The sequence below is a fragment of the Malurus melanocephalus genome, unplaced genomic scaffold (genome assembly GCF_030028575.1).
Source record: "Malurus melanocephalus ecotype Western Australia unplaced genomic scaffold, MMel_1.1 scaffold_375, whole genome shotgun sequence".
NCBI classification, from domain to species: Eukaryota; Metazoa; Chordata; class Aves; order Passeriformes; family Maluridae; genus Malurus; species Malurus melanocephalus.
This window is the reverse complement of record NW_026623607.1, coordinates 654,530-678,723: the sequence shown is the minus strand read 5'-3', so window position 1 is coordinate 678,723 and position 24,194 is coordinate 654,530. Positions and strand designations below refer to the sequence as shown.

General features: G+C 36.5%; 1 long non-coding RNA gene across 1 annotated transcript; it reads left to right on the top strand.

Annotated features, from left to right (window-relative positions):
- Window positions 1-1,175: 1,175 nt before the first annotated feature.
- On the top strand, window positions 1,176-11,661 carry LOC130580958 (uncharacterized). Its single transcript, XR_008966173.1, has 4 exons — window positions 1,176-1,289; window positions 2,961-3,220; window positions 9,887-10,015; window positions 10,959-11,661. It is a non-coding gene; the product is annotated as an uncharacterized LOC130580958 (long non-coding RNA).
- Window positions 11,662-24,194: the final 12,533 nt, after the last annotated feature.

Here is a 24,194-nt window from a genome sequence, read left to right as displayed (position 1 = left end):
CATTGATCCACCGAGTTTAGCAGCCTCATGTGGTGGTAGCCTGTATCTGACCCGGASTGTCCTCCCTCTCTCAGTACCACGCCTAATCCGGAGAGGCCTTCCATGGGGAAGTGCCTTCATGAATTCCAGTCCTGAGATTTCCTGAGTTTTAAGCTCTATTCATTCCTAAAAAATGTGAATTGGAAAGAGTAATGTACTACCTGCCTGTATGATTGTTATTATAATGGTGTTTGATTGAGAGGAAAAGCCACAGGAGAGCTATATGTAATAGCTAAATAATCAGTGATAAAGCAACAGCAATGACAACCCTATTTTCGTATTGGAGCTGCAGTGAGTTTCTGCATACCTGTGACTAAGACTCTTCCAAGGCATTTTGGTCAAAGCCTTTCAGACCCCTGAGCTATGCTGACTCCACAACTTGATGGCAGGAAGTCTTTCAARTGACATTCTGAACACACAAAAAAACAAACCAACACAAGTCATCTTATGAGAACGGTGTTGCTACCTCCTTGATTGTGCACCTTTTCTGAAAGACTAACAAACTCTTCCTTTTGTCATCTAGAAATGTAATTTTTTCCTCCCGAATTCTACAGTTAGATCTAACAAGTTACATTACCTTCCCCTAAAAAACTTACGTCACAGGTTTGTCTGCGACTCGATGACCAGTGGGATATTGCTAGAAACACACTGAAGGTTCATGGTTGCGTGAAAGCCTCCCAAACAGTTTGCTTGGCTTTCAAATGATGTCAATATTTATTGTCACTGTCACAGACCAGAAAGTTTACACAGACACAGCCAGGACACTGCACTTGCAGTTTGTATAGGGTTACATCCAGCACTGTCTCTCTGGCTTTGAATTTAAGAGATATTGCATCAGAACTGGTGTCAGCGAAACAAACTTTTCATTCAGCCTACTGTTGGGAAAGGAAGGGAACCAGTGGCTGGCGTACCTGGGCTCCTGTTTCTTGCTCCACAGATCCCAGCTGGGTTTGAGCCTCATAGGAGTGATGCTAATTCTGTAGTCCCACGACTYGCTTAAGTCAACATCAGCAAATGCTGATGCTAAAAAGAGGCAGTGCCACCTTCCCACTAACCCAATCACTGTTTTCATTCCCACTGCTTCCCCAGTGTCTGCAAATAGTCATAAATACATATGGGAGGGAAAAAATAAAGGAGGTTTGTTTTACTGCAGAGTGTTGTCCTGTTCCCTCTCACTGTGTGGCTGCATGAACACCTGGCAGATGGGAGAGGGGGATGCAAGTGGCAATAAACAGGCCAAGGACTGGAARGTAAGCCAGGGCTGGTTATTACCATTTAAATTAATGAGTTTGAATTTCTAGAACTAGCAAGGAAATTACAGCACTTGTACAATGTCGCCTCATGGCTAAGCAGGAGTGGAAGGAGGGTGTGCAAAAGCACAAGGCAGGCRTCCCTGGTCCATTATATCTGGATTAGGAGATTAGATGAAACAAACTTTCTGACTCAGAGAAAATACCATCAGAAATGTTTAAGCTAGGCTAAGTAAAGTACCCTTTACTTACAAAATGCTTCACATTATTTATGAYGACATTCAAAACCAAGTACTGGTAATTTGTAATGAAATATAGCCCAGTCAAGATGCTCTTTTAAATCAAAACCATTGTCTAATCTTTTCCTGAAATGAAAATCATTTGCCTCATAAAAAGTTTTTATGTTTCAGAAAATTATATTGAGAATAATGTTTCTTAATAATRGCTCTTATAAGGACATTAGTTAAAACAATTAAATCAATTAGTTCAATAAAATTMTTTAACTGAACTGCAATATTTTGACACTGTGACTGATTGAGTTTACTGCCTTTGCAATTAATGAAAGATTGGCTCCTTTAGCAATTACACTCTGATTAGTCCACAGCAAGAACATTTCCCATTATTCATCCCCTACTGCTATCAAAAGGCCTTTACTTCTGGCTTTTAGTTCTCTCTTTAATCCTAAATTAACAGAGTTTATCAAAGTCCTTGCTCACTAGAACTCTCAGACAAAATTTGATTTTGTATTTTACCTGCGGTAAAACTTAATTGAAATAGAAAATCCAAGAAGTAATGAGACTCTAAGGCACAAGACCCTAAAATTTCTTGGTTTAATTAAAAAAAACTGTAGTGTGTCTGTTCAGGAAGAAGTAAGAGTTATTGTCAAAATCTGTGATGAAAAAATAATTATTTATTATATATTTATTAAAATGGCATAAAGAATCTTTTCATAGCCCAAGTAGTCAAGCTTCTGTCAAAGTGGGAAAATTGTGAATCAAATTTTCAATTCAAATACAGTGGTTAATAATCAGAGACAAGAAGCCAGACAATGGATAGTTTTGTCTTTCTGAGCTTGAAAGCAAATGTATTTACCATGTTGGTTAAAATTGTACTTAATGAGAAAAATTTGTTACTATATTAACTTTTTTTTTTAACAAAACCCTTCAAGTATTAAAGGTGTCTTGGCTTTCAGTGCAAAATTGATATTTCTTTTAATCAAATCCTATTAATAAAAGATTTTTCCTTGCTCAATCAGTTGAATGAAGATGGCAGGGAAGATTGTGAAGACAGTACAATGAGCAGGCACCATTCCTGCAAAAACTCATCCTTCTTTACTCCATTCTTGCCTGCTGAAAGTGATTAGAAATTAAACATACAGGTATTGATGAAACAGAGCTGTATTATATAATTATTTTGTCACCATCAGCTTAATTTTTTTMCCTCTAAAATGCTAAAAATTGTTTACCATGGCATAAGTTTTGTTACTTATTCTGTTTGACTCTGTTAAGTAGAGTTTGAAGTAAAATCTGGAAAACAACAATTCTCACAGGGAATTATTGCTCTGCTTTATGTGCTGCATATTCATACGGCACTATTGCTTATTATACTATTTTGCTCATGTGCACAAATACTGACTAGTAATTTCATAAATCTGAAAACCACACTTCCCAGGTGACGACCATGACCCTAGAAAAAGCCTAAAGAAAACAACCTTGTTACGAGACATACCTTGCAATAGATGTTTGCTTAACTGGAAATCCGCAAGAGCAGCTGCCCAGTGCAACAGTACATATTTGCTTCTGAATCCTTTCTCAAAGACACTATTTAAACATGTTGATGAACCGAGTTGGATTCTTCCCCACCTCCATTCCAGCAAAAGAAAGAGACTCAGAAGATAAAATTCATTTTGTTATTGCAAGTAGTGCTATGTGGTAAGTGAGAAATTTACTTTCTATAGTCCTATGTAATTATGAAGGTGGGAAATGCCCATTTCCCGTACAGATGCAATGTCTGCGTGTATGCTCAGTGATATTTCTATTTGAAAATGAATCTAATTCTATTTCTAGAAGTATTTGTGTATAGAGCTCCCTCTTGTCCATATTTGGCTGGATGTTAAAGATCTGCTACTCTAGCTTCACCACTTTGGTGAAAGGAAACAATCTCTTGTATTGAGACTGTGACTCCAATTCAAGTTGTACGATRTGTTTCAGATCCCGTTCTGATTTATGTTAAGCTGTAAACAACTGAGAACTATAACAAGGGTTTTATGATGTGTGCAGCYGGACTAGCTATCACCAAGTTTCATGCTGCATCCTGAACAGGAACAGTGATAACAGAGATTTTTCAGATGCCCCAGTTCTGTGCTAAGTTTGATGCTTTCACCTAGAGGGGAAAATCTGTGCCTCGTGAGCCAGTCCACACTTTATACTTTCTTCCTGTACTCTGTTTCAGTGTTTCGTCTGCCATTGTCTCAATTCAGAAATTTCTAAAGTGCTCCTTCTCTCTTAGAGCTGTTTCTGCAACCATTATAGCTCAAAAACCAAAGGAATTGGGCATGRCCATGGCTGAGGTGGCATCACTCATCTTTCCTCCACCACTGGCCAATGATGTAAATTGTTAGAAAGGACTTGACACAATACCCCTTATGCTCCTGTGAGCAGCATTTATGCATGTGACAAACTTCACTCTGGCATGGAGGAAGATCTGATCTAAGGGCACACTAAGTGACACAAAAATAAACTTTCTTCAAGTAGGAAAGACATTTTCCACAGTAAAATAGAAAAAAAAACCCAAAAAGGCACAACATGAGTCATGCTTTTAAGATGTGTGAAGTCCTATTTCAAACGAAACTAAAAACGTCCATCAGCCAATTACTCTTTTGTTTGCTCTGTGTTTTCACTTGCTCTGGAGTTTGTAGAAAATAAACCATAAGATAGAAACATGGGCTGAATCCTGAAATATTTATTCAAACTAAAGTTTTATTAATGACAAAGATCTGATAAGTCTGATAAGACTAAAAAATACTAAAAAATCACATTCCTGCAGCATCCAGCAATTTTGCTTCTCTCAGTTYCAAGAATCAGAACATTACCCACTAATCTGGTTTAAAAGAAGAAGGGTAAAATCATATTTCCTAACAAAATTTGTGGTTAGTCTGAGGAACAAACATTTATTCCTTAGGTGCCAGTCTTTGGTTTCACAGTGGAATTTTTTGCTGCTGGCTAACTTACCCCACCTTTTCTCATCCCCTGCAATGACTTTAACACTAATTTCTGAAAAATAACTTCTAAATTTTCTGTTCTAATTTCTAGATAAATTAAAGGGAAAAAAGGGAGAAATGACTGTATTGAGAATCACAGGTACTTTGTAAATTAAGCTAATTTGTAGATTGCTAGGAAAGCAAGATGATGTTATACCTTTTGTTTCAATATTTTGAAATTTTCTGTTTACTTTGAAGAAAACTTTGGCTTGAAGTAAAATGATGGTTCAATAGTGTATAGAGAAACTCCYGATGGTGGCTGTGAAATCCAAACTGAAGCATCAAAACCAGAGGGTAATCTTGACTATTACTAYTACTATTACTTGCAAGACTCACCAGTAGAACTGATGTGTGACACATTTTAAGTCCTAATATTCAGTTCTGATGAGAAGGAAAGTGTGGCAATAATTTTCTCCTTGTTTCACAATGATTTTACGAAAATCAGTTAATGTTTGTAGAATTTTTTGATTGGCTTATACACTGCCTGAGCATTCACCTTTTAATTGGATAGCTGACCTTAATTCAATACTCTTAAACATTCTTTATATGTTTCTTAATTACATAACTCTTATATTTTTTTATTCCTTCCTTTAAACTCTGAGCTCTTTAGCATGATAACACTTAGCATCTGTTATCTGACACCAAACTACTCCTTCCATATGAAAGTGAAACTCAAAATTATGAATTTTTCCTTTTTCTGTACGTTACACATATGAAAATCATCATTAAGTGGTTTTGATTTTTTTGCTTTCKGCTGCTAATAGTTCACAGTAGTAGATTAAAGTCTTTTCAAATTATGCAGCAAGGGTGTCGGTTGCACWACTTTCAAGGTCTGGAATCTATGGTTCACTGGTGCTCAGACTTTTGGTAAAGATGTAATGCACAAGATTGTGTTTCCAACTTTACCTGAAATTTTCTGTCATAAGAATAAAGGAGGTAACATCAAAAAGCCACCAATGATCGTCACTAAGAAGTTCTGGATTTACCACCAAGAAAAAGCAGTGAATATGTATTGATAACTTTARTAAAAAACTAGTGTGTCTTAAGGAAGTGATACGCACAATAAATGGTATCACGCTGGTACAAATTTTTAATCATTGACCAAGACTTTTTCCAATCTCTTCCATGTGTTTTATTCTATAAATTTATCATCTCAAGGTTATACTTTGAATGTATTCTAGAGATAATGCCCACAAGGAAGCCAGAGGTGTTGAGTGTTTCAACTTGTACATGCCAACTGCCTAAGGGATGGAGGCAAGCTGCTCTTAATACCCTGCTCTGGTGAACCATACTGTTTTCTCTTGTTTTATTTTTTTCCGGGGTTTATTTGAAAAACTCATTTGTGTCTTATCATACATGAGATGGGCAGASCTCCCAGGCTTTACCCTGCTGATATTACATGAGTATTCATCTTTGGAGTCTGAAAATTTTCCAAGAAAGATACTTAAAGGTTGAATTGATTCTACTCCTTGCAGTCCTACTCTGCTCCAGTTCTTTTATGCACAGTGAAGGACAGAAGTAGATAAAGAAATAACATGCTGACTTATTGTCTTAGAAAGATTGCTTTTTACATTCATTAATACAATTGAAGATAATTGGCACAGAAAATAATAATACAACACTGTAATAAATGAAAAAAGATTAATTACAAGTCTTTGTAGTGATAATTATTTTGGAAAATGGGTAGATTGGTGCTTTAGTCACGTTCTACCCATAGGCAGACATCACAAGGMAAGTAAAATACATTGTGTTCTACTATTCCTTTGTTTATGTTGTTTTAGACAGCATTTTCCAAATTTTTTTGTGCTGCTGCTTTTGACCCTAACACTGGAATGTCAGAGATTGGCTTGTATTTGGAACAAAGACCTCACAGCAGAAGATTGAAAGGACATTTCTCATCTTGTGCTGCAATATTTGATTTTGTAGAGCTTGCATTCTCCTATGCAGGAACTGAGCAATAAGCTGGCCAGTAGCATTCAAATAATGTAGCACTTAAATCTTGGATCTACTCTCCAAAACATCATTGACATTATTTCAGCAATATCTATGRCTCCATTTAACAAGAAGGGCCCTAATTCTGTGTAACAGACCCAGCTTCTATGGTTTATGCCAGGGCAACATCTGAAATATATCAAACCTCTTTCTGGCGATTGAGGTAAATTCTCAAAAAAATAGCCTTCCCTTCTCATTAACAGCTAATGATGTACATTTATGATCTGTTTGAGTTTCTCCATCCAACCATGTTCTTCCTGACTTATGAGGAAGATGTGTTTGCTCAGCCACACTGTTCATCCACTTCAGTAGTGACCATCCACTCTTACCGGCTGACATGAAGCACAGAAGAAAGCATTCCACTTAAAAGTGCAGCCCTTGCAAGGTCAACATGCAAGCACATGCAAGTCCCAGTATAATAACCAGACTTTAGGGGCAAGTTGGATAAYGTTACTCCTTTTTTTATGGTAAATTTTGACCTTGCCTCCCAGGTCCTTAAAACTCACAGTTTGAGTAAAGATATATGTATTTAGAAATATTTTTGTAGTTTTGCTTCAAAAATATTATTATCTGTTATAAGGGATTTTGTCAAATATAGACATTTCCCACTAAAGTTTTTTAAAAAATGCCCATGAAAGGAAAACATTTAATCAGTCAAACCTACAAATTTATGCAAGAACTCTCCTGGCATACACAGGGTAACTCATACAGAAAAGTGTTTTCAGAAATCTACTCACTCTTTTTTAAAGTAAATTATTAGGATAACAAATAAGTGCAAAAAAGATAAAAGTAGTAGATTACTTCCAACTAAGCACTTCTTTCTTATATGCTTTGTTGGAGAGTGATGCAAATAATTGCTGAAAAAGAATGCACTGGAGTCTACCATTTCTGATGCCATTTAGTTAAATGGAATTATTAAACACAAGAACTAAGGACGGGGTTATCCTTTATACAGAAGTGTCTTTATGTGACTCTGTCAGCACAGAAGGGCTGTAAAAAAAGYGCTGCAATTAGTGCCTGACTGAATGACCACTGGCACTGACTGGAACAGTGAAATTAAAATAAACCCCCAAATTTTCCTAAAGATTTTTCTAAATGAGAAATCCTATAACTGTAATCAAAAATACTAAGTACTAAGGAAGAGAAACAAAAGCATTGATTATTTGATTTTTATGACTCAACACTTCAGAAAGTTATTGATGCTGTGCTAAAAATACACTGGAAGAGTACAAAGGCTTCTGTGGATTTGGTTTAGGAATAGTTTTCTTTGTTTTCTGGCCAAGTCATTACGGGAAAACAAGTATTTTTTCATAGAAATGCTGACATAACTTTACTAATAGCACCTTTAACAGAGGTTGCTACAATGTGTATTTACTCAGGTACAGGATTAAATAAGAGATGTGAACTCACCATAGCAACCCCTGCATCACATTGCAGATATGCTGCTTCTAAGATACGGCAAATGTTTCTGAAGAAATACACATGAATATGAGGTAAACACCTATCGATTCCAAATTGTGTTTCAGAAATACTTTGCMGTACAGTGTAACAAAAAAGCAGCATAATATGGTGCTCTGTAAATTAATATATTACTGGGTGGTATTTTCATTGTGCTATGATTTTTGGCTCAAAATATAAGTTTAGATAACTCCCGAATTCATCATAGTAAAAATAGTGACAAACACGCCATTGAGCTCCTCCTAAGTGTCAGTATGAGTCCTGACATCCCTAGTAACCCAGGAAAGTCACCTGTTCTTTTTGGGCCACCTCCCRCTGTTCTGAGATCTTGCAATAACACTAAGGTATTCAGCAGCATTTTGTGAGTACAGTTAAAGCTGAAAGTAAGTTTTTTYCTAAACAATATATTTTCCCACTTTTAGGTATTTTACTCTTTATTAAGTATTAATATTACTCTTTATTTATGCCTTTTTATAAAGAGGCATATCTCTTCATTATGCCCCTGCACCCTGAACTTTTATCAGCTAATATATGTCACTTCTATGTATCTTTATTCAGGTTGGCTTTTCTTGTTTTGCATAAAAAACCTGTCACTGTATTTACAACGTTACTGCTTTTTTGSTTTTTTTGTTTTTTGTTTTTTTAAACTGAAGTGTTTTCACTTTCAACTTCAGATCACTTATGCAGTGCCTGAGTGAGTTCCTGATGATATCCAGTGGTTGCTGTACTTCCTGAAAGGAAGTTTTTGCTGCTGTGTCTTACTAATACTTTACCCAACAACTCAWGGCAGAATTTACTCCTGCAAAGAGAACTAAGTGGCCACATTGCTTTGGTTTTTTCCTTGATAATAAACCCTATTGTCTCTTCTCTTTTCATTTTACTTGTAGAGGGGGAACACACATTGTCTGACAAGACTGATAAAGAAGGAAACAAGCATTCTGTTTTGCCACCTAAAGTTGTCTACATGCAGTCTCCCATCACTGTTCACCAACTTGCTAGGGAGATTCGTGTCAAAGTCTTTTATCTGCTGGTTCTGTGCTGTAACAAGAGCACTTGGGAACTGTGCACAGCTTGGGGCTACAAAGTCCCTCCTCTCCCTATCCAGTCCRTTGGGACCAGCTGGAAGAGGAAGACATGGAGACAAGGCTGCTAGTTGTACTAAACTGCTAGTATGAGACGGGGCTTCTTTTCTTGCTCTTTCTTCCAAGTCTGCTTTAGCCTACTTGGACTGAGCAAGTATGCAATTCATCAGGGAACTCTAGGATTGAARGTCTCCGCTGTTTTCTGAAGGAAGGGAGAAATGACACTGTGTGTTTGACACACAGACTCACACGGATGCAAACTGACATTTGTGATTGTCTGGCGCTGTGTATGAGCCATAATGCATCTGGATACTCACTGCCTACAGAAAAAAATGAGGCTTTACACCTGCAGATTTCTTGCATAGAATATCATAAGAATCGTAATACTTGATGTCATTATATGATCACCCTAGAACTGGCTGCCTGCAATACCTTGAAGTGCTGTCGAGTCTARTCATCAATAGAAATTATTTTCTACACTTCACAGCAGAAAGCTCAGTACTTTGCAGAAACATGAGCAATACTTCATCTTAKAGCTCAGCAGCACCTCTCTCACAACATCAATTGTCAGGCCAACAGAGAGGTGCTTCCCTTAAGAAGGCTTTGTCACCCTCTTAACCCTGTCTGTTTTTATGAGAAAATAGATATTGAATCTTGGATAGCCCTATTGACCTATGTCCACAACTATGTTAAAATCACGTAATTTTATGTCATTTTTCCTAAATTAATTAAAAACATTAGTTTTAACCTAAGGGAAACTCTTGAGTTTCGCCTACCACTTTAATTTTCATTTTAACAATTTCAAGCTCTTCAGATTCAGCAGAATAAATGGCATGAAGAWGGCAGACACCTGAACAAAACAAAAAAGGAATGAAATTCCATTGTTCTTCAGACAACTAAGAAGAGAAAAGAAGATGCTACTGCAAAATATTCAGGTATCTCAAATATAGAAAATTTCTCTGAAATACTGAAATCCAGTRGAGCAAGAGAAATTATGAGAACCAACAGTTACTGTTCAGATGTATTTTAGATTGCTATCCTTCAATTCAGTATTCCAAATTACATGTTAGAAATATTATACATCAGGTATGAAGGAGTGAGATGTTCTGAACTCTATGAATACAAATTTACATGGTAAAATGTAGCTGAGATTTATGAAAATGCATGTGTTTTTACCAAAAGAAGAATGTGAAATCAAGCAATTATCGTAGTGCTTAGAAACAGTTCCAATGGCACATATCTAAATAAAGAAATATCAGGAAAATTAATGCACTTATTGAAATGCAAAAAAAAAAAATTGTATGTTCCATATTGAATATTAGGATGAATCCTAGTAAGCAACATAACTTACTTTTTCTAATATCTTCAAAATATATAAATGAGATTAAAACAACTCAGGACTTACCTGACAGAGAAGACATGAAAAGATTTTTTTGGAACAGGCTTAAACAAATTATTTTCTAGGGCTTCTGGTTTGTCAGAAGTGAGGTAGGGTGAGTTAGCTGGAACAAGACTGGTTACACTGTCCTCACATCTACTGTCAACAGACACAGATGAGGATTAAAATAGTACCATCATCAAATTGCTGAAATTTCTGTCTTCAGATGTACTTGTCTTTATGTTTAAATAATGCAATTTCTTCTTTGATACACAAAAGGTGTTCTTTCAATCAATCTGAAAACCAACAGACTTACATGAATTTACTAACCTACATGGCTGAATTTGGAGAACAAAAAAAAAAAAAATGCATGATATCAAGAAATACAACTTCAATAACTTCTACATGGCTGAAACTTATTTTCACCTTGCCAAGGGGGGGACGCCAACATACCAAAGCCTGAAACAGAATTCAACACTCCCTTTTTTCTCTCTCTCCAGACTTGTCCCACCTGCTRGCTTGGACAATCCCAAGCACAAATACAGACTGATCAGCGAATGGATTGAGAGCAGCCCTGCTGAGAAGGAGTTGGAGGTGCTGGTGGATGAGAAGTTCAACATGACCCAGCATGGAACAGGTTGCCCAGAGATGTTGTGGATGCCCCATCCCTGGAAGTCTTCAAGAGCAGGCTGGATGGGGCTTTGAGCAGCCTGGTGTAGTGGAAGATGTCTTTGCCCATGGCATGGAGTTTGGAACTTGATGATCTTCAATGTTCCGTCCAATCCAAGCCGTTATGTTTCCATTAATCTGTGATCACATGAATGCATTCAGTGTTGCTCAGCATGTTCATTCACTAAAGATCTAAACTTTCTTAATTAATTATATACTTTAAGGGTCTTCTTAACTGTTCTCTGTATGTGTCATATTGTTAGTGTTTAGAAAAAATAGCAATTTTGCTGCACCAGCTGATTAAAAAATGTGCATATACATTTTGAATATTTTTCAAACCCATGAAATTTCATTTTTAGAATGGCTGTGGGAACTTAAGACATTSGGATTATCAGTTCAAAAGATCTGTTAGTACAGACCAGATCAATATCATGTGCACTATTTCTACATTCATCATTCAGGACTACTGACKTTTTGCACATTTTGTAGCAGAAATAATCTGCAAGCTGAGAATAAAAATAAATGCTGCTTGACCACCCCTGCTACGGTTGAATTCTTTATGTTATACTTTTRTTTTACTTGTATTAAACAACATTGTTTCTTCTAAATGAAATTAATGAGTTTTATTTCTGTTGCTTTACTTGATTTGGTCACAGTTATTACTATCTTACTATACCAACAGTTTTCAACTCTTTTATGTTTACAAATTTCTAATGATTTTTTAATGTGTAAGTATTGTCTCCAGTGAATTTGATTCTACTGACAAAATGCTTGTTTTTCATAAGTACCTCTCACAGGCGCTCAGAAACTGCCAACTGCAGATAAGTTAAAAGGTTAAAATTCCTACTCTATTTTATAAAGTTTCTGCTAGAGTCACCAAATTCTTCCACTTAGCTAATMACCAAGTGACTTATTAACTTGGCATGTTCCCTTCATTGGTCCTGAGAATTCATGCTGTACCAGAATTAGTTGGTTCACCAAGGTCTTGTCTCTGTGGTACAGAAATGTAAAAACCCCAAATATATTTTGAATATTTTTGGTGGCAGGGGCAGAGGTTTAGTTAAAACCTCAAAGCATTTTATAAAGCCCMAAAACCTCATCATCATTCAGTATGTCTATATTTTATCAGAAGGAAATGTTTTTTTGTTCTACAAACGAACAAATTTATCCATTGAAGATGTTAAAAAAATCTGTTTAAAAATCTACTGAAGTAGTGCATCCCCTCATATGCAACTTATTTTGATTACAATACTATTTCMCCGTTGTTTTCCTATATTTTTTCACAGAGAGTTATTTATACTTGGGGTACAGTGGCTGAATGGCTGGTCCATGGTGTTCCTGTGTGCTGGGGACATGCCCTGGCCCCAGATAACCCTGGTTGTGATGGGATTCAAGAACTCACCTTTCCCCTTACTTGGGGTCTGAATGCTGCTTGGTGAAGCCTCTCCCCTGGATCTGTGCTCCCCAGGAGGGGTTCCTTGATCCTGGAGGGAGCTGAGGCCAAGTGCCCCAGGACTTGGGAGAGGTTCAGCCTTGGCTCCCACCAGGACTGGTGTCCTCCTCCCAGAGGACTGAGCAAGGGGCTGTGTTTGTCTGTTTGCATGGCTGATTGATACAAGATACATTCACCACAAGTTTACAAGCTCCAGAAATGAGGAATTTCTGGTTTTGGCCCTCTGATGACTGAACTACTACGACTGCTGCTGCTGYTRCTACTACTACTACYACYACTACTACTGCTACTACCACTACTGCTACTAYTACTGCTACTGCTACCTGCTGCTAAAAGTATTGTTTTGTAGTACTTAATGCTTTMTTTTTCTTAAAACAGAATTTCTTAATTTTTTTAATGGGGTAAAAGTTTGTATCAACTTTGTAAAAATGGAATGTCAGCATTACATGGCTCAGGGAACCACCACAAATCTTTTGCTATTGCCAGCTCAGCTTCCTGAACAGCATGACTTATTTCTTGCTGTATCTGTGGTTTTGCATAGTATTTTCAATAGTAATATTTGAGAAAGAATGTTTCTCTTTTGCAGTGAACATTTCTGATTGACATCATGTAGTAATTCYTCATCAATGGTGCTTGAAATAAGTGAACATTAAGGATTGATATAAAATTGTGTGGCTTACTGCTGAGAATGCACCTTACACCACCCAAAGAAATGGGGCAACCTTAAGTTTTGAACAGATTTAGGAAATAACTTCCTCCCAAACTTATTGTTACAAAGGATTCATTTTTGATACTGAACTCCATAGTCAAACCTGCCAATTCATGTTTCTTCCCTTATTTATTTTTCTTTAAAATTGGCTTGGTTTTTGTGTGGTTTTTTTGTCTGGTTGGTTCTTTGGTTTCTTTATATGTGGGGGGTCATAGGGTTTGTTTCCTTTTGTTTGGTTGGTTTTTTTCAGCTATTTGTTTTAAGGGAACAAAGAGATCAAATAATCCTCAGGTGTCTTGCTTACTGGAAAAAGTCTGTGTCTTTTCCTTGTCACTGCAGTAACATTTCCATAAAATATCTTTACAGATATATTTTACAGTAAAGTATCTTTACAGATATATTTTAAAGTAAAGTAATGGGTAACACAACACAAGCCCATCCATTCTCTTAATTGAATGAACTACAGCTTCTTGGCTGGAACAAACAATAATATTATTTATAACTCCAATTACATTCCACAAACTATGCTCTCATCTATAAATGGCATGGTAGGGCTCCATATTGGCTTTTTTATTTTTTTTTCTCCAATGACTTTCCTGTTGACCCCTCTTTTAATTTACAAATAAAACCTTGACTCTCTTCACTGCCAGCGCTGAAAATCCACCCTGGGATCTGAGATCAAGCTGTGTCCTTTCTGCTTTATGCCAAAACAGACTCCAGTTCACCTCCTCGGCGCGGAGGTGGCTCTGCAGGGCTGGCAGGAATGCAAAGCAACAACAATACTTTTGCCAGTAAAAAGATAAAGTGAACGAATTCTCTCAGAAGTAGGAAGATACCAATTTTCAAGTCAGCTTTATAGAAAACATCTGTTCTTTGAAACAAATGCTGATAGGAGGATTGGGGTGGGACAGCTCATTGCTTGTTGTTCCTGTGCAGCATTTTCCCCTTTGGTCATTCCAGTACAGCCTATAGATCAGCCCAGCTGAGGTGTTTGTGGCTGTGGCTGCACAGCTTTTTTCTGTGTCAGTAGTGCTGGACTCAGGTGTTTCTGTCCTCTTTGAGTTGTTTGTGCCCCTGTGCTTGTGTTGATGCTGAGACTGTTATGTGCCTTGAGTGGAGGGGACTYGTGTGGCAGTCCCAAACTCATCTCTTTGGAGCCAGATCCCAACACAGCCCTGCAAACAGCTGGGCTGTCATGGATATATGCTCACCCTTCTGCTTCTGTATTGCTGGGATATCAGATGGAACCTAGGAAGTCGGTTGCATAATTATTTTATCCGATCCTGGTCAAAGGTGGACATTCAGTCAATYTTTTTGCAATTAGCTATGAAACCTTCCAAAATTTTTTTAAGTCCATCTTCCATGTTATCTGTGGAAATATATATGTGGCAAATATATGTTCTCAGTGGGAGTCTGATGGATATAAAATCCTTTTGGACAGAGCACAAACTTTGGGATGTTCAGCTTCCATTGGGAAATGGGTGTCTCTGTGGAGGTCAGGAACCCACTCGCACTCAAACCCAGGGATCAAGCCCTCTGCTGCCATGGAGCCTGCAATGGGAGAAGGGCTCACTCCCTGCAAGGACAGGAGTTTACACTGGGCAGAGAAATGTGGGCAGAGAGGGCACAAGGCCTGACTGCAGGCAAAAAATGTGCCAGCAGGGACTGCTTTAGGGGTTTTCATAAGCTGCTATCATTCCTGCTGTCAGCCAGGAGTACTGGGACATGTTAGGTGAGAAATACTCTCCTAGGAAAATGATAACAGGTGTGGTCAGGCAAAGACTGGGTTGTATCCAAAAGCACACGTGAAACCTCCTTGCCCGTCTGCAGTGGGTCTTAGCACTCTTGGCAGAGCACAGGTTCAGCTGCTCAATCGTATAATTCAGTGTTTTATTTTTCATTTATTACAGAGTACAGAGAAGGTAATGATGCATAATAGGCTGCTGCCCCTGGAGCTCTTTCAGGCTGTGGACCACAAAATCCCAGATTCCCACTCCRGGAAATAATCAGCTATAGTACTGTTGGTTCTTAGGGACAAGTAAAGTTCATGGTGACCTGCTGACGTCTGGACTGTCAGCCGCCCAGTGCTATTTACCTCTCCCAGTGGCTGTCCCCTGCCACCCCATGCCACCAGCTGTGCTGAGAGCATTGAGCTCATCGTGCAGTGCTGCAGCAGCCCTTCTGGCGGTCTGACAAGCACTGAGAAGCAAAGCTGAAAAATTATCTGTACTTTTGTAACAGGACAGATTTAACCAGAGAAGAAACACTGAGCCATGGGGAGTGTGCACTGGCATTTATAGCTCCTTCTGCAGATATATGCTGTGTGAAATGCGATTATCTTCACTGTCTCCTTGGGTATGATGAAAGAGATATTTAGTGGAACTTTATTTTTCATCTTAAATGTAATTTGGCTCACTAGATATGCACTGACATGTAGACTAAGTGAAAAGGAAGATAATTATGAAAGCAAATTAAAACAACTTCCACACAAACCAGAGATTTATGCAGAATTTCATCCAGAAGAAATTGCTTTGTTCTTGGTTTGGTTGATATGATGCACTTGAAATTTATTTTTAATGTTATTTTTTTGGCTACTTCTGCAAATAGGTAGTTGAGACCTCATTCTAATAATCACAGCAATATGACTACTGACTTTTTTCTGCCCAAGGGTAAAAATCTACTACACATGGCAGAAAATGTATCTGTTAATACTGAGCCTCTGTAAATCTTTCCTAACAGCYACCACAGAAAAAGTAATTCTTTTTCAGGAGTTAATCCAAATTCATGAAACCAAAGGCATTCACAGTTAAGATATTGACTCTTTTTTTTTTCTCTTAGCTCAATACAATTTGTTTATGTATTACAGCATCTGCTGCAGRTTATGTAAGACCTGTTGCAAGAACTTGTGATATCTGATGAATAAAGGACAAAGTCTGAGTTTAGCTTTGAATTTTCAGGCTTTAGTGAGTTCTTCTGTAACCCTGTCTCAGGTCTTGCTGTTCCAAATGATCCAATGACAAATCATCTCTCTCTGATTAACCGAGAAACTCCTGTCATGGGGTGTCTTGAGGTTGTAACCCTGCATGCACAAATGTAATCAAATGACATTCCTTGGGAAAAAGTGCTAAAATTCACATATTAACAGAAAAATCTATTTTTGAACTAGATGAACTGCTAGATTGCGTTATCGGAAGCAAACTGCATTTTGTGGATTGTCAGTCACTTAAATTAGAAGAATGATCCTCTGAATCAAAATTGTATCCTTAGCTCAATTTTTAATATTCAGACCACATGGACATCCGTTTTGACATCAAACAAACTAGTTAGCAAMTAGAAAGCTTAATCTTTTTCATTTCATTCAGATGAGTATTCTYACTGGGGTTAATGAAGTTCTCATAAGAATAAAATGAACATAGTTATTTAATTCTTGCCTAGATAATGTTAAATCATTTGATTAAATCTCTTTTCTCCCCTCAAGGCTGCTGACAAGAAGAATTAACCAAGACTCACAAATATCCAGTTATGATCCAGTACAAACCACATACATTCCCAAGGAGAAAAATTAAAATAAGTTTCTTTAAACACAAGAATGCCTTTAATGTGAGATTGAAGACAGAGTAATACTGCTGGATTATCATAATTAAGTAGGCCAACTTTAAAAAAAAACCCCAAACCCAAATATGCAGACAAATTGCCTTCAGAAATTAATTGGTTTCTGCATAAAAATATTTTGTGTTTTACTTGCAAATGTACATTTTTCCTAAGGACAAATGTGTGTTTGCTCATTTAATTAAATAATGCATGCTATTACATACCTAAGAATATGCAGAACAATGGATTGAAGGGCAAATGGACACCCTGATTATGGCACTTCTTGTCCTCTTAGCTCTAGAACTGGCAACTGGAACGCTATGTCCATCACACTGGTGAAACGCACTTTGGGAATACAGGCAATATACACTCAATTACTGCTCTTTATTTTATGGAAATAAAATTGAGAGGAGATAAGTGTTTTTAATCAGTATGAATGAATATTGCTTACAGAAAACTGCATCAAACAAATGCTGATGTCTCCACACTGAAGAGCGTTTTTAGCAAGGATTGCACCTGAGAGCATAAATGTTTGACAAGCCCTACCAACAGYCACATGGTGAGGATTAGTGGTTAACAAAGACCAGGTAAAGTTCTATAGTACATAATAAAGTCAAAATTTTATACATATTAAAATCAATAAAAGCCTATTGATGCCTAAGTAAGAGACTGGCATGTAAGGACACAAAACGTTGACCTGTCCCATGGATATATCTGGGCTATTGCTCCAGGCAGTGCAATGGGAGGGGAGGAGCTGTTCCATGTGGTTTCTGCTTGAGCTGTGCAGACAGATCAGTAAACATGGGGTAGGGACAGCATCTTTTTTTTCTCYGAATCACCAAGAGCCATATCTAGAAAAATTAATTAAGGTTATGTAACAGTTGGTATTTTCCTCCTCTTGATTTCTTAATTGGGTAAATAGYTATTACACTTTGCTCATTTGATGAAATAGTATTTCCAAGTTTACTTTTGTGGTTATTCCTCTCTTTTAAAATAAAAAAATCAAAGTAAAATAATMAAAAAACAGGAGTTCAAATTAACTTTCAAATTAAATTATTTTGTAAAAGCATGGCTTCATTAAACTGAGTCTACATAGAAGTAATTTACCACTAAAGGAAGGCTTCCACTTTCTTTAGCTCAAACTTTCCAGGGCATTTCACCTCCAGAGCCAAAATGGAGATGTTTTGAAAGAGGAAAAAATCTTATGAGGTTACTGATATGTGGTAATACAGCAAAAATAGATAAGAAACTGTCACAGCATTCTAAGCCAATGTGTTCCAGCAGCTACATCATCATCCCTGCTCTTGGAAAAGCAACATGCCTTTTTTCCAGGAGTCTCTTAGTTCCCTCCTTTCCTTCCCCTGTCCTTCCCTTCAGTCCACTTGTGTTCCATGTAAAAATATATGTTCACCACAGGGCCAGTGAGAGAGTAGCAYGACTTGTCAGGAAAAGTAAGAGAGATGGATATCTAGAACAAAAATTTTAAAAGCGCTGTAAGAAAATGGTGGAACAGACTGTGGAAGACAGGTTGCTGGTAAGTATGGACTGATATTGGGATGAGACTAAAAGAGAGTATTTAATGTGTGCCTGTAGTAATGATCAATATTAATATCACTACATAATGGCTGTTAAAAGCGTAAAACTAAGAGAATAAAAATTGATAGAATTCATACAAACCATTATGATAATTTAAATCCTTATTATCAGTGTTTACTTATGTCTTAGGGTAGAATAATGAACTTTTAATTGCAGGCAAGAACTTTTATGTTGGAATAAATCAGAACTTGGGCACAGTGATAGCATTTATCCAACAATGCCCTTGATTTTGGCACCCATTCAGTATTCAGTATATTAAGTTTTAATGCAAAGCATCTGAAGCACACTGTTAATAAAGCTGTTAGATACAACTCATATAGAATGAAACGTTCCCCCTTCTCTCCCCTTTTTTTACCCTTTCAACCCACACAGGCCTTATTTTTACAGAACAGCTTCACTGTTTTGATCTCCAAACTAAGAGAAAAATGGAGCCAAGCTAAATAAAACACAGATGCAACAAGCACAGTTGATTTCTGAGGCTGGAAGGGTGAAACGCAGAATGACTTCTTGTTCCAGGAATGTTTTGTTAAGAATTGAGGAATACTGCTTTCTAAAGGAGCTGCAGATATAATATGTTCTTGAACAGTATAATATCAAAAGACTAATGACTGTGTTTTAAAAGCAGATCTTAATCTTAGTCTAGACTAGAGTAAGAAGTATCTGTGTTAATTTATTCTAATTTCTGTGTATTAAAAAAGTGTGACCTGTCCTGAGCTTGAGATTGACTGAGAAGTAAAATAAAATGTTATTAAACATGCTAATGGGATAGAAAAAAAMCCCACCCTTGTGTCAACACTCAGACTCCTGATTGTCTCAGGTAATCAGAGTCAAAGGTCCATTGCCAGCAAACTGCCCCTCACACACTACTTGAGGAATAGCTCAAGCACCTAATATGGTCTGGGCTGCAGCCTGAGGTGTTTCTTACCATTTGAAGGCAGATTTTTTTGGCCCTTGCAGTGTGCTGGCATGTTCATGGGAGATGTGCTAGCCAGTGAGCAGGATGCTGCTGGGGGGATCCAGGCATAGGGATCGAGGTTTATTGCAGCTATGTTTAAATCTCTACCATAATTACCAATTTTTGCTTGAGTTAAAAGATGGAAAACCATAAGATAAATAACAAGTTATTTACAAATATGGTGTTGCAAATCCAGGGGGAATTATAGTGACATTCCAAAAAATACCAATCTGAAGAGAATGAAGCAGTTCTTACTTTCTTTATGAACATGGGGAATAAATAAGAGACAACTTATGCAATGCTGTCTAAAAAAATTTCTGATGACCAATATTTTAAAATGTCCAGAACTCCAATCTCAGGCACCAAACCTCAGTCCCAACATCCTAAAATCTATTCAGATTTGGCAAATAAATTAAAAAGGCTCTGGCAAGAATTAAATACCAAAACCAGGCACAAGATGTCTACTTTTCTCATCTGCCTTGCCTACCCATCTTGCCATCTACAATGCCTTATTATATACATACATACATACGTACATATATATAGATACACAAATGTTACTCAAAACATTCAAATGCCAATGGAAGTATCATCATAGTTCATGTTTTAGCTTTTATTAAACTAGCTCAAATTTAAACAGAGTATTGCAAAATCTAAGCATGAACTAAATTTTGATTTGGATATACTAAATATTTCAAGTTAGAAGCATTTATCCATAAAATAAAATGGAGTCTACTCAGGATTTCATAGTTAAAAATTAAATTATATGTCTGGCTTTGCATGTAATTGGGCTAATGAATGACTGAACTCAGCATACTTGTTCTATTTCCTAGGAAAGGACTCAGTGTACCATATTTTACATGAAGTGTATTATCTKCTATATGTTTTATAAATATAAATTCTATGGAAAAGTTTGCAAGATGAAGAGTGAATTTTATTTTACACAACCTGTTTCACCAGTAAGCCTCTCTGAAACGAAGATGTTTAAATGAGCAAAACAATCTTGCTTGTTTTGCTCACATAACGTTCATACAATCTATTTATGGCTGATATATCTTAAGTTTATGTAGTCTTATATTCTTGATTTCTCTTTAAAGATTGTTTTATAACTAAAAGTGAAATCTGCACATCAACATACACACAGAAGTTCTCTAAACAGAATTCTAAGGATGTGAGCTCAAGCACTGAAAGGTTATATTAATGCAAGAATCAAGGCGACCAGAGAATTCTTCGATCATGTCCCTTTTATAAGTATCCATAATATTTAACAATCTTCCTCTCTTTTCTATTGCTGTTACCACTAGCAATTTTTCCAGAAGTTTATGTTTGGCTAGCTATAGGGGGTAGTTCTTCCAGCTCAAGGTGACCACTGCTAAAACCCTAGATTTTATTTCAAAACTTGAAGAGCTGTACCAGGTTGTATTTTTTCCTTAATATTGATCATTCATTAGCAATTGAAGCATGGAAGTTATGCATAGGCAGATAAAGTGTTTGCCTTAGCTTGTTATCTGTATTGAAAAACTCAAATCTGTATTGAAAAACTCAGCCCAAGTGAAACTGGACAAAGTAATAAGCAACTTATGTCACAGGTCAGTAATGTGAAGTGTTGGACAGTCTGATGTTAATGGGGTCTGGGGCTGATTAATTCTGCCTGAGCTGCAATCCATAGGGAATAAAAGAAAATAAAGAGCATGAATTTATTATTAGTTAGGTAGGCTTTTCCATTTTTTTCCCCGTTAGACACAAGTTTCAGTAGCCTGGAAGGTCCATGTTCTTTTTTGTCATGGACAGCTCTGGAAATCCAACACAAAGGAATAAACACTGGAGAAGAAAAGATTGGGTATAGACACCAGAGTGGCATTTTAGCTGTTTTCCCTTTTCTGAAGTGTCATATTGCTCTTAGGAGTTTATAACCCTTTCTGAGCCAACAGACAAATCAATTTAGATCCAGCATGGTCAGAATATGAGATGAACTCAAGTTAATTATATGCTGAGGTCCAGTTTGGCAAACCTTTTGAGTCAAGAAGTACCCCGAAAAGTGCAATTGCTATTTAAAAAATTGCAAAAGAAAAATATKAAAACTTTTTATTTTCAACAGTTATGTGGTTTCAAAATTGACCACAATGTTACAGCAATGTCAAGGAAGTTTTAAATAAACTCATAATGAAATGATAGAACACAAGTCAAACATCTTGTCTGTCTAAATTGCCACAGACAGCACCATGTGAATATGCAGAAAGCACCAGAAAGCTGAARTCTCCATCTACAGTGCAGGGAAAAGAGGGAACTATCTAGTGATAATTTAAAACTGCTCCCAGTTAGGATTTCTCCAAGTTGAGACTAGTACAACACTTCATTTCAATCAATCTGCCTTGGATGGCCAGAGAAAAAAAAAATGCAACCAGATTCAGAAGTTGAATTCAGACCTCATGAACTTGAATACCTGCCCTACCTTGTGGCTGCCATTAACTCATAGTTGTTGACCAGAGGGATCATAAAAGTTTTGTTGCAATTAATGACTGATAGTGAATTCTAAAATCCAGAGACATATCTGCTGAATTAATCAGCAACTGTTACCCTGCCCATGTTTATTCAGGCCTTATTTATTGTGAAATACGAGATGACACATATTACTTGTCATTGTGGAGACACTGATACCTTGAGTGAAAAGAAAATAAAAGACCTAAAACATAGTTAAATTGTAATTATTACTAATTATTGAAATAAAAGAAACCTTTTGGGTTTTGGAGCTGGAAAAGCTGATTCAGACACTGAGTTTGAAAAGAAAAATTAAATATTCAATTTATATTGAATTCAGATTTTAGTTTGCYGCTAAAAAGATCTGTGAAATCATGTGTTTATATGATTAGCACTTTTTTGGATCATGGGCATGGGACAGTACAAATAATATCAACTTGGAAAATACAATAAAGTAGCATTACAAATATACTTTAGAAGTGAAGGAAATTACAAGGTAGGATCAAAGGGACTAAGGATGTTGCAAGGAAGCTGCAATTTCCATYATACTAAAGCATTACATTATAAGCTACATAAGAAAAACGTTTRACCTCTAAAATTTGACTCTATGTGCAAAATTTTACTCAATGCATATTGATTTCTTTGTGGAGCTATTCAAATGCTTTTTTGTTTGCAATGCATTTGATGAAATTAGTTTATTACAGTTTATGAGTTCTCTATAACTTACTATGTTTGCTRTTTAAAAATTATTTTGTCATCATTGGTTTCTGATTTTATCAGTGATGGCTTCAAAAACCACATTTTGATAACATTTAAAATTGCAGAAAAGTAAATAAATTGAAATTCTTCAAAGAGATTTCAACTAGGTATAAGCAGATTTGTAATGCTGATTAAAGCTTTGAAACAAAGTTTCAGATAAAACAATTGATTTCCTTTAATTAAAAAGAAAATWATTTTTTATCCCTTAACATAAAAGGTCTCCAAAAATTTCTGCATATAGTTGTTGCTTTGAATAAATCAGAGAATTTCAGAATCATAGAATCACAGAGTTGTTTGAGTTGGAAAGGACCTTTAGAGGACCTTAAACTTCAGTTGCCTCATCTTGYTGCAGAAGGAAAAAAAAACCAGGGTGGGAAAATGCAAGCTTTTAGATACGGTAGCACAGACAGCATTGCAAGACAATGTTTGTAAGTGCCAGAAGAGTACAAATATGAAGGCCTTATGAAAATCAAACTGGAGAGGTAGCCCAGTTTTTCAGGGAATTAATAGCTGTAATATCTGTTGTAAATTGTTAGTGCTAGTTATAAACCCATTTATTTCAAAATTATATAAAAGAGAAATTAACTTATTTTGGTACCAGAATAATAGATGAATACTTTCAGTTTTCAAAGTGCCAGGTTTTGAGGGTTTGAAACTTTTTCTGCTGAGGAAAAAGCAGAAAACTATACATGTATACATGTATACATGTATACATACTATACATCCATATACATGGATGAGCATCAGGTTTTTTTTTTTTCTTTCATCCTTTAGACAACAATGCCTTGGTGTAAGGTGTGTAGGGATCAGGATGACCAACTGAGGAGGAAGAAGGAGCTTTAGCAAATGGAGACACGTATTGTCGCTGAGGGGTTATGCATTTTCTTGCATTGAARTACTTCAAATTGCTTAACATCTCAGTCCTGCCTTGTAATCAAGTTAGTGTTTAAAAGGCAAATATTATTTTAGTCATCTGTTAATTTAAACTCCATCATTCATCCTTAATTTCTGTTCAATTCAAAGTTAATCTAAGTTTCTTGATGTGTCAAGGAAGGAAACAGGGCTGACTTGTTTCTTAGAAKAATAGAGGAACTTAGAGAGTAAAATAGAAAAGCAAATGCCCAGAAATTCTTTCATTCAAATTCCACTTTCATGAATCAACTCTCTTTCTCTATGTATGTATGTGTGATATGTGTATTAGAGGAGAGAGCAAGTGAAAAAGCCCATTGTTACTTCGATTGCCATCTACTCATTCAATTTGGTAGCACATAGGAGTCACGAAGTAGAAAGTGTAAAATACGGTTTTAAAGATTCAGGTTCCATCTGTTTTTAAATTAAAACAGCTATTTTCAAATTTCTTTTTTTTTATATAAGTTGAAATGAGACTTATGTTTTTGGTGAAGCTGTGTCTCATTCTTTAGCTACTCAAATCTGGGATGGCTCAAACATATTAAACTTGCAGAATTTGCAGTGGAGAAGGTAATAATTCAGAAAATATGTTTAGCTCTCCTTTGTTTATTTAAAGG